General features: G+C 38.7%; 1 pseudogene; it reads left to right on the plus strand.

The window, feature by feature from the left end:
- The first annotated feature begins 1149 nt into the window (after positions 1–1149).
- Positions 1150–12370, plus strand: part of LOC122731515 — a 37548-nt pseudogene continuing 26327 nt past the window's right edge.

Below are 12370 nucleotides of genomic sequence, written 5' to 3' on the forward strand. Positions count from 1 at the left end.
CAAGTCACTTAACCCTCATTGCCCCGAAAAAAACAAACAAAGAAACTGAGGCAAACAGAGGTTGACTGACTTGCCCAGGGTCACACAGACTATAAGTGCCTGAGGCAGGATTTGAATTCCCATCTTCCTGACTCCAGACCCAACCCTCTATCCACTGTGCCATCCAGCTACCTCAATTCCTTTTTAAAGCAGTCTTCAAGCATAGGGACCTAGGTGGGTTGAAGACCCCAAAGAGGAGTCAAGGCAGTTAGTTCTGTGTAAAGATTGGGTGAGGACAGGGAAGAGTTCTTTTAGTCTTCTCCAAATCTGAAAGCTTGTGTGTTATCAGGGCGTGGGGAGGAGGGGAGATGATGGGGGAGGAAGTGGGCACTGGACATCTAGCAGGTACAGTTTAGCCTCTGCAGAGGCTCAACTTCTTAAGACAATATAATCAATGAAAGGATTTAATGGAAATAGACTGTGGGGCTCTTAAGCAGTCTGGGAAATGGACTTTTTATCTGCAACGTTTCTCTCACTGCAGTTTGCCTCTATTTGATTTTTAAAAGATGGTGCTGTGTCAATAGCAGCTTATTATCCTATTAGTAGGGGTGACATGGTGAGCCAGCAAACACAGATGATAGATGTTGCCTGTGGGTCTCTCCTTGTCTCTTCGCATACCCACTCGAACATCACGAGACGGTTATCTGAGTACCTGCAAAGGCTGGTTACATGTGCTAGCAAACAGGAAGCAATTCGGAGGCAGGGCTCTGGAAAGAGATGTTCACAGTTTAGAAATGCTGACAAAGGGCTGCTCCTATTCCTTCCTCCTCTGGGAAATAAAGGACGTCGTTGCAGCTAAGGGAAGATTGTTGTTGGGGGTTTGTTTTATTATTCTGATTCCAGGGAGGATTGGTGTGGCCAGGTAAGGTCACTGGACCAAGAAGCACAAGATTCAGGTCCAAGTCTCAGCTCTTGTACTTAGATTCACAGATGTCAGAGTTGGAAATGATCTCAGAGGCTGTCTAATCCAACCCTCTCATTTTACAGATGAGGAAAATGAGGCCCACGGAGATAAAGTGATTTGCACAAAGTCACTGTGCAGATTGAGAAACTGAAGCCGGTGGAGATGAAGAGATTTACTCAAGGTCACTACAAGTGGCCCAGCTGGGACTTGAATCCAGTTCGGTCAGTTAGTCAGTAAGTATTTATTTAACATTTATTAAGGAGCAGGCATTGTGCTAAGCCCTGGGAATACAAAAACAAGTGAAAAGAAAGATAGTTCCTACTTTGGAGGAGTTTAGGTTCTAAAGGGGAAGACAAAACATAAAAAAAGAATCTATAAAAGTTGGAGGCAGAAGGAAAAGTTACACAGCTCAAAAGCGTGATAGAGAAACTCAGAGGAACGCCGTGTGGTATCCAGTTGTTTTCAGTCACCTCTGACTCTTTGTAACCCCATTTGGGGTTTTCTCGGCAAAAACACTGGAGTAGTTCTTGCCATTTCCTTCTGCTCATTTTACAGATGAGAAACTGAGACTAATGGGGTTAAGTGACTTGCCCAAGGTCACACAGCTAGGAATTATCTGAGGCCAGATTTGAACTCATGTCCTCCTGACTCCAGGGCTGCTGCTCTATCTACTGCACCACCTAGCTGCCCCTCTAGAGGAATACAAACTGGTGGGAAGTAAAGAGAAGGATATCCTAGGTTCCTCTCTTTATTTTTATTTTTTTTTAATTAAAAAAAATTTTTCTTTGGTGAGGCAATTGGGGTTAAGTGGCTTACCCACGGCCACCCAGCTAGTAAGTGTTAAGTGTCTGAGGTCGGATTTGAACTGAGGTCCTCCTGATTCCAGGGCCAGTGCTCTATCCACTGTGCCACCTAGTTGCCCCAGTTCCTCTCTTTAAATGAAAGTTCTGAAGGACCTACCCAAGGGAAAAGGGTATTTCAATGGTGGGAATTCCAGGACTGAAGTGAAAAATCAGTTCCTCTCATTTCAGTCTTTCCATTGTATCAAGCTGCTCCTGTTCAAGTCAACCAATAAATATTAAGTGCCTACTATGCGCCAGGCACTGTGCTAAGCACTGGATGTACAAACTAAAGTGAAAGATAATTCCAGCTCTCAAGAAGCTCACCGTCTGCTGAAGTAAACAATGTGCAAACAAATAAGTACAAAGAAGTCCCACATAAGGTATATTGAAAATAACCAACAGAGAGGAGGATGACAATTAAGGGGAATTGAGAAAGGCTTCTGGTTGAAGGGGGCGGTTGGTGAAAGGAAGCCAGGGAAACCAGCAAGTGGAAATGAGGAGGGACAGCATTCTGGATATGGCAGACAGTCATTGAAAATTTCTGGGTTTGGGAAATGAATCTTATTCAAGCATGCCAAGGTCACTGGATTGCAGCATACACAGTGACGTATAAGGCTGGTTGGCTCTTGTCTTTTTTTTTTTTTTTCGGGGCAATGAGGGTTAAGTGACTTGCCCAGAGTCACACAGCTAGTAAGTATCAAGTGTCTGAGGTCAAATTTGAACTCAGGTCCTCCTGAATCCAGGGCCAGTGCTTTATCCACTGTGCCCCCTAGCTGCCCCAGGTTGGCTGTTGTCTTAAAGAGAACCAGAAAGGCATCACAATGTCTGGGTCAAGCTACAATGTGTCTGACTGTGGCTGATCAGCCCAACAAGAGCTAAGAAGTCTCTACCACGGGCTGGGTACGGTATCAGTATCCTGGACAGATGGTGGGGGAGGGTGGACAGATTATAAAGGACTCTGAATGTCACACAGAAGATCTTCTATTTGATCCAGGAGGGAATAGGGAGCCACTGGAGTTTCTTGAGCAGGGCCATTTCCTGACTGAGTGACTAGGCAAATTTATTAGTCTCTCCAAGGCTCAGTTCCCTCATCCATAAATTTGGAATAATAACATTTGGCCTCATTGGGTTGTTGTGAAGAAAGAATTTTCAGTTCTCCACTTGAGGCTCCAAGCACAGCCTCTTCCACAGAGCTTTTCTTGGATTCCTTCAGATGTTAGTGTAGTGATGAGAACTTTGCCAGGAAGACCTAGGTCAAATTTTGTCTCTGACTGATACTAACTGTGTGACCCTGGACAAGTTTATTTATTCTGTGTCCGCTCTCCCCCATACTCTGAGTAACCCTCTAAATTGCTAGTTGCAGAGATGGTGCCAATCTTCATGGGTGGAGGGTGTTTCCTTACCTAGGAGTTCCATACACCAGTGAAATCATAGGTATAGTCCTCATCTCTTACTTTGTACATAGTTGGATTTGACTTCTCTAGGTATATTTTGCTTCCTCCTGGTACAATGGAAGCTCTTTAAGGGCAGAGACTTTTTCATTGCTGTCTCTGTATCCTCAGCATCTAGCCTGATGTCTGGCAGAGAGGAGGTGCTTAATAACGGCTTTTTGAATGGAGTTGAATTGGACTATAAGGTTACATGTACATGTGAGCAGTAGTTGATGGTATTGTTGTTGCTGTGTTTCGGTGTGGGATTTCAAGTAATTCCGGAGGGACCAGATCAGCATGAAATATAGCATTGGGTACCCATAAATCTATGGTCCTTAGAAAGCAATTTCAATCTGCCAAAATCAAAAATCTCACCTAAGCTCTGTTCCATCATCCTTGCTCACAGAGGGAGAGAGAGGCACCAGAGACATAATATGCTTGAGCAATACCAGTAGGTCAGTTTTGCCTAAGTTCCAAAAAGCAAGCCTTAAAAACATCTCATCTAGACACAAACAAATCCCCACTATTAATACAGCTCAGAAAAGTGTCCTCAGTACCCAACTGTCTGAGCACTAAACTAGGAGGCTTATATAGGTTGGATCTTGGTGGGGGGAGTGATAGGAAAGGAAAGGGAAATTTGGGTGATATAAAAGCAAAATATGTCAATACAGTTTTTTTTTTAAATGAGAGGCTCCCAGTACCAGGGAGGCTGAAGATAGTGGAATTCTTAGTTGGGATGGACTATGACAATCTGGCACATAAACTAAGTTCAGCGTTCTTATGGTGAGGCCCTGGGAACAGGAGACCACACAGTTACCTAAACAGGATGAACCAGCCTACGTAAGAAAGGGAGCAGGTCAAAGCTCCCATGACAACCAGTAGTGGGATGGGGTCCTTTGGGAGCTCCTGCATTCAAGCCTGAACAAGATGGGGAGACCCAGTACTAAAAAAATGAGACTCAAAGATATTTAAGTATGATTTGACCCAACTGAATGCTGATGACCTAACGTCACCTTCAGTGACCCTTGGTGGTCCTTTAGGAGATGACCCAGAGACAGATTCCTTTGAATGAAAACAGACATCCTGGTCCCCATTATAATGTAAGATCTTCCATAGAAGGGTAAATTTCTTAAGAGCAAGGGCTGTTTTTGTTGTTGCATTTCTGCTTCTTAGCACAGGACTTGGAACATAATAAGTGATAATAAGTGCTTATTGAATGAATGAAGTGAAATATGATGGCTGGGGAAGTGGGATGGTGTTCTACTCACCAAACCTTGACCACACTTTTCCTCTTACCACATTTTGGCCAGGTTTTCCTAGTATATCTCTATGCTTCAGGACTGACCGTTGGCAAATTACTTGACCTCTCTGAGCCTTAATTTCTTCATCTGTAAAATGAGGGAAGTGGGTGTTGATTATATCAGGTCAGACCTCTGACCTCTGAGGCTCCTCCTAGATCAAATCTAGGATCCTTAGTATTACACTATGTCTGGTATAGTTTAGACTTGGTTATAATCCTAGCTCAACCACTGTGTGACTTGAGGTAAGATGGTTTTCATTTTTCCTGAGCCTCAGTTTATTTCATTTGTCAAATGAAGGCTATTGGATTAGATAATGTCTAAGGGTGTCTTTCAGCTCTACCTCATGGACATGTATACACACAAAATATTCCAGGGATGCCCTAATGTCTCCCAAAAAAGCGGCTTTGAGTTTCAATTTAATCACATGATACATTCACTTTTTGCTTTTGTTTGTTTTTCCACTTACTAGTATTTTTCCAATTACATGCAAAGATAATTTTCCACATTAATTTTCATAAGATTTTCAGTTCCAAATTTTTCTTCCTCCCTCTGCTCCCCCTCCCCAAGACAGTAAGCAATGTGATGTATAGGTTATATATATACAATCATGTTAGACATATTTCCACATTAGTCATGTTTGTAAAAGAAGAATCAGAACAAAAGGGGAAAAACCACAAGAAAGAAAAAAATTTAAAAAGTGAAAATAGTCACATGATAAACCTTGTGGTTTCAAAGTATAAACTGATGCATTTAACATCAAATTCTGTAATATCATCTCTATATCTATATATGTATGCATATCTAATATCTATAGATCTATATCTGAGAGATATACCAGAATTGTATAGAAAACTGGAGTTTTTCTTGCAACATGAATCCCCTCTACTCTGGTGCTACCTTATCACTGGTCCTCCCCATTTCTCTCTGATTACCATTCTAGTAAAAGCAGGGTACTAATCAGGCATTCCCAGTGTAATGTCTACAGTGTTTGTATACTATGGAAATATCATAAAAAGTCCATGGCTTTCCATTTTAATTCAATCATGATCCCCCCTTTTAATTTAACTCATGGGTCAGTTCATTATTATGATAAGAAAAGGAATGCACAGACTGAATTATAATGACTATACTGCTGATAGTGCAAATACCATGGACTCCTTGGGATGAGGTATTGCAGTTGTTTGTCTTTTGTTTTCAAAGAGGACTGTGACATCGGGGTGATGTCATGACTTGTAGTGAATTGGATTTAAGTAAGAGAGGGCTGTGCAGGGTCACCAACCTCACTCTCTCCTTCCGAGCAATCTGGATCCAGTGGCACAACATATATCAAGATGACTGGGAGATGGCCCCAGATGTTGAAGGCAATTTGGGTAAGTGACTGGTCCAGGTTTACATAGCTACTGAGGTGAGATTTGAACTCAGGGTCCAGTGCTCTATCACCACCTGGCTGCCCCTGGTATTGCAATACATTGCAATCAGGAGTACACACAACAGACACAGACATTTCTTCATTCAGGTCAGTGTAGTTCCTATTGAGGTCATCAAACATTCAGTCTGTTGACCTGCTCTGTGATGTTCCAAAAAAATAGATTTGAGTTCCAGTTTCATTCTCAGCAAGAGATTAAAAATATTTCCTAGAAGTAAAAATAAGGAATAGAATAGAAAGTAGTTTTCAGTCTGGTTGGTGTAAAGAAAAGAAAGTAGAGGTGGTTACAATACAGATCACACAGAAGGAGCCTTTAAACTTTACAACCATTTCTCCTCTAATGATTTAGCATTGATGAAATATTTATTGATAAGGGAATTAGAAACTGACATAGGGCTAAAGAATGTTTCCCAAAAAACCCACCAATTGTCAAAATCTCATATGTTGAGCTATCCTTCATGATCATGTTTTAATGAAAAGAAATCTATTGAAGTATTGTTTAATGAGAGCCACCAGGCTTACCTGCATAAGTAAGAATAGTGCTATAATGAAAGTGAATAAATAAGGGACAATTTGACATTGTTCTAGGTTTGAAGAAAGGTGAGAGACTATGCAGGGGTTACAGTTAAAAAGCTCATGGTTTTGAAAAAAAAAGTTTCCTTTTAAATCTTGTCAATACACTGCACAAATAGGATTCTATAATGACAATGAATATGCCATAATCTCCTTGAAATTTTGCCTGAGCAATCATATCCAAAATGATTTGTGTCCCCACACAATGCTGTGCAACAAAAGATTGTGTCATTGCTAAGTGGAAAAATGGTTTCAATAATTGATGACACTACTCATTGTGGACACCATGAAAGGATATCCATTTTGGTACTATATTTTGACAATGAAAAGCCTAGCTCAGTTGAGCATGTGTCTTTCCAGAGACTATTAACAATTAATGTTCAGTCTATTTTTGACCACTTACTTGACATTCTCAGCATTCTTAAAGCTGGTCATCAGAAATGTCTGTCTGTTTTGATGGTGCATCTACCACTGTGTCTGGAGATGTTTTATGAGTTTGAATGAGAAATATAGAAAAATGAGAATAATTACAGCCTTATAAAATAATGAAGAGTGATACATGAAGAACCAAGAGAACATTGTATATAGTAACAACACACTGTTGAGTGACTGAGGTCATTTTGACTATTATAATACCTAAATTAACTACAAAGGATATATGAAGTAAGCCCTTATCTATATCCAGAGAAGGAACTGATAAAAAGAAGTATGTATAGGAATGCTTTTACATATATTTACATATTGTGTCTAGTGGTAGCCATCTCTAAGGATGCGAGAAGGAGGGAAGAAAAAACAAGGAGAAAAAAGTTATTACTAACGTGTATTGATATTATTTAAAAGGAATAGCAAGTTGTTTATAATGGGATTTCAGGTTCCATTGTATAATCATCGTCCCCCTCCATTCTATGTTATGAGAAATGCTGTGTTTTAATTTCCTTAAATTCATAATAAAATAGCATTTTATAACAGAATGAGAAAATATAGACTAGTAGTGGAATTTTTCTGACATGCACTGAAGGAATGAAAATACTATGTAAGCACCTTAGTAAAGTGCAGGCATTGTTAATGTGCTAGGGATACAAAATCAAAAAATGTGATAGTTTTTGCCCTAAAGATGTTTGTATTTTAATGGGGGTGAGGTGGGGGTTGAAAGCATATCTAAGTTCGATAATGGCCGTAGGAAAGGTTTTCTTGTCCTGGGAAGTCACAGAGATGGTCACGAGAGGTACAGACAGCATGAGGACTTAGAGCTAAAAAGGATTTAGCAAGTTATTGAGTGCAACTCTCTTCCTTTAATAGATTAGGAAATGGGAGTCCCAGAGAGGTTACATGAGTTAGCTAGAACCTAAAGTAGGATTTAGATCCAGTTCTCCCTGATTTTAAGTCCAACACCTTATCTACTACACCATGCTAACTCTCCCTTGGTGACAGCTAGCTAGCTAGGACACCATTAGCTATCAAGCTAGATAGAAAGACAGAACATTTATTAGGTGCTCACTATATAAATAGATGTTAAAAAGGCTTTTGAAAAATCCAACATCCACTTCTATTAAAAATTCTAGAAATCATAGGAATAAATGGATCCTTCTTTAATATAGTGAACAATATCTAAATCCAAGAGCAAATGTCAGATGTAATGGGGGAAAGTTTGAGGACTTTTCAGTAAGATCAGGGGAAAAGCAGGGATGTTCATCTTCCTCATTACTATTTACATAATGTTAGAAATGCTAGGGGCAGGTAGGTGGTGCAGTGGATAGAGCACCGGCCCTGGAGTCAGGAGTACCTGAGTTCAAATCCAGCCTCAGACACTTAACACTTACTAGCTGTGTGACCCTAGGGAAGTCACTTAACCTCAATTGCCTCACTAAAAAAAAAAAGAAAAGAAAAGAAATGCTAGCCATAGTAATAAGATAAGAAAAAGAAATTGAGAGAATAAACATAGGCAAAGAGGAAACAAATTAAAACTTTTTGCAGTGATATTATGGTATAGTTAGAGAACTCTAGAGAGTCAATTAAAAGTTAACTGTAGGGGCAGCTAGATGGCGCAGTGGATAGAGCACTGGCCCTGGAGTCAGGAGTACCTGAGTTTGAATCTGGCCTCAGACACTTAACACTTACTACTAGCTGCGTGACCCTGGGCAAGTCACTTAATCCCAATTACCTCACTTAAAAAAAAAGTTAACTGTAAATTATTAGCTTTCCTGAAAATGTCACAAAAAAACCCCAAAAAACAACCCTAGCAAGTAGAGCTCAAAAGAGAAATTTCATTTAAAATAAATATGGGTATTATGAAATATTTGGAAGTGTGTCTACCAAGATTCACCATTATATGATCTAACTACCAAATACTCCTTGTAGAAATCAAGACAGACCTAAATAAATGGATTAATTGCCCATGGCTAGGTCCAGTCAATATGAAAAAAAATGACAATAACACCCTCAATTAATTGACTTATTGGGGATGTGAAAAGTGGGGGGTGAGGAGTTGAGAGAAAGGTATGATAGATAGACGACATGACAGTAAAGTCCAGAGTTAGGAGCAGCCCAGGAAGAACAAATGACCTCCCTGTTGACCACCGCCCATCCTGGATAGTCCTTCCTGCTCCAAAGAGTGGGGCTTCTCTCTCCTGGTTCTCCTCCTAAGCTGTCTGGTCAACGCGCTCAGACTTCTTTGCTGACCATACATGCCGCCCTAAGTATTTTTCAAGAACTCTGTCCTTGGTCTCATTCTGCCTGCTGTATGCTTCTTTGATGAATTCATCTGTTTCCATAAGTTTAATCACGTCACTCTAATGTTTAAATAACTCGTGTATCTATATATCTATCCAACCCTCTCTCCTGAGTTTCAACTCATTAATCACCAACATGCCTATTGGAAAATTTCAAACTGGATGACTTAGAGACATTTAAAACTCAATACACCAAGACAGAACTCATTATATTCCCTCCTCCCCTACCTCAACTCACACCCTCCTCACAAATTTTGTTTTTACACAAAAACATCACCATTCTTCCATTTTCTCAGGTTTGTAATCTCTTTACTCCTTCTTCCTCCCTATATATATTTATCTAATCATTGGTCAAATCTTGATTTTTCTTTCTCCACATCATTTCTTGCATCCTACTCTTGCATTTTTACTTCTATCTTACATTTCTATTCACACAGCCACTACTTTTGTTCAGTTTTTCATCTCATCTCTCCTGGATTATTATAATGAGTCCTAATTGGTTTCTTGACTCCAGTTTCTTCCTATTGCAAAAAATCATTTTCCTAAGCACAGATCTGACCATTTTACTTCCACATTCCAATAAACTCCAGTGGCTTCTCTATTGTTTCTAGGAAAAAAATGCAAAATCTTTTTTTGGCTTTTAGAGCTTATCACATCTTGACCACAGCCTATCTTTCATTTTTCATTACACATTACCCTCCTTTCACCTCTATAGTCCTAGCCAACTGTTCTTCTCTCTGTTCTTCAACAAATGGCATTCTTCTGTCTGTAATGTTACCATTTACTTAGCATAAAGCAAAAAGAAACATGATATCAGCAACACTCATATGATATAATGACACATATCAATAATAAAAATATATTACAATCCTTTTATAAACCTGGGTCATATTCTCCCACCAATACACTTAATATCTCTGGTAGATAGTGGACACACTCTTCTTACAGAAACTGACAAGAAGAAACATGAGTCATTAATACATATATGTTCAAAAATCAAAAACTCTAAAATTCAATGTCATCTTCCTCAGAAACAGAACATAAACTTCCTCAATAATAAAGTTTTGTGTTGGATAATTACCAAATTGAATTTGTCCTCAGGGTTCCTTGACTAACATCTCACCGTGTAAAATGTTTCACTCAAACTTGTTGATCTCCTGGATATTTCCTTGATTTTCTATGCTTCCAAACTCTTTCTCTATTTCAGTTTCTTACTCATGGCATCAGCTACTGTAGTTATCTATCACTTCCAGCTACAAATTTATTCAGTGCAGTTTTAAAATCTGACTTCTTGCCTCTTTTCTTTTATCTTTCTGGATTCAGACTCTTGCCTTTTTTTCTGACTGACCCCACTTTAGTGTTTGATTAGTAATCCAATTCTCAGCTTTTGTTTTTATATCAAATAAATCACATTTATCCCCCAAATCTCTACAGAAATTCTGATTAGGTAATTCCTCAATTTTATTACATTTTGTCACATTCAAAACTCAGCAGCATCTGATGCTTTTCTCAGAACTCTGAGTCAGAGAGTAACTACTTCATTAACAATCCTCCCTCAGGAACTATGTAGGCTTAGCTCAGCAACAAACCATAAATGAGAGTATATTATACCAGTAAAGCGTTAGGCATATTGAAGCCTCTTAAATGTTTGTTGATTGGTTAATTGGAGAGACGCCTGTTCGGCATATGGTAATGGAAAAGATTTCAAGAGAAGAATTGAAGAGTTAGTCACTGTACAACAGAAGTTGAGAATACAGAGTGGAAGCATATCTAGCTGGAAAACTGAACTACTCTGTTGTTTAAAAGCTTCACCAGAAGTTACCAGAAACTCATAGGTTTTTGCTAAAATAAAAACCAGGAGCTTTATCCATGAACTAGAATTTATTCAAAGTCATCTTTGCCCTTCACATAATGTTCCTTTTTCTTCAGATGATGGTAAAAGTAATAAGACCAGTCCAAGTTCCAGATCTTAACCTTATTTACCACAACAATATGGGTAGAAAAGCTTTTGTGACTCTTTGTGATAAGAAGTGGCCAAGAATATTTTCATTCTATTCACAATGGCAAGGTGGAAATGTATATAAAGAATTATCTAGCGATTCCCTCAGTTAAAAAGAGAAGAATGTCTGCTTGTATTGATGACATGTCCAAGATCCCCACAGGATTTTTATATGAGAGGAACAGGAGAGAATAATTTCATGTTACCCCATTTCTAGAATGAGTGATTACTGACATTAACCAGCAATTTGAACAGGAGACTTGTAAAGTTGTGATTGTAATAGGAAAAGTGATAAGCTTAGTTATTGGCAGGGATGATGGGAGGATCATTGCAAATAAATTTAAAGCATTCTTGGATGAGTTGAAGGCTGAAATCAGATTGCTTTGAGGTCATGAGAGATCTGTTCATCTGTTCATCAAGATACTTGGTACTTGATGAACACTACAAACACCACTGGAGAGTAGCTTGATTGGCTAAAGGAATAGGTTCAATCTTCCATGTCCCACACCTTTTACAAATCAACTCAGGGCTTTGTAGGTTTAGATATTACAAGTTGTTCATGAGAAATAAACCTTTTGAAACTAGAGCATGAAAAAAACAAAACCAATAAATACAATGTCATGATGATATTCAGTAGTGATTTTATACATTGACCAAGAACTGGCTTTAATTACAATGATATAATTGAAGAATTTAACTCCATAATACCTGGTCTCATTTTCTAGGATAGGAAACTAAAGAAACTTATCTGTTCTGGTCAATCTGTGTCATCTCATTATCAGGTTAGAGATAAAGATGAAAATTATGGTTACTATTACAGCAAAAATTTGGTATTTTGTGTCTTATTTTTCAGTTTGTATTTTTAGAATGAAGCTTAGCTGCTCATTTTTTAAAAATTAAATTTATAGAATCACAGAATTGGATAGTTGAAAGGGACCTCAGGGACCTGGACAAGTCACTTAATCTCTGTCAATCTCAGTTTCCTCATCTTTAAAATGTGGAAAATAATAGCACTTACCTCACAGAGTTATTATAAGGATCAAATGATAATATATAAATTGTCTTGAAAACCTTAAAGTACTATATAAAGGCCAGTCGTCATCATCATCTAATCCAACTCTCAAGCA

This window comes from Dromiciops gliroides, chromosome 6, assembly GCF_019393635.1.
Source record: "Dromiciops gliroides isolate mDroGli1 chromosome 6, mDroGli1.pri, whole genome shotgun sequence".
Lineage (NCBI taxonomy): Eukaryota > Metazoa > Chordata > Mammalia > Microbiotheria > Microbiotheriidae > Dromiciops > Dromiciops gliroides.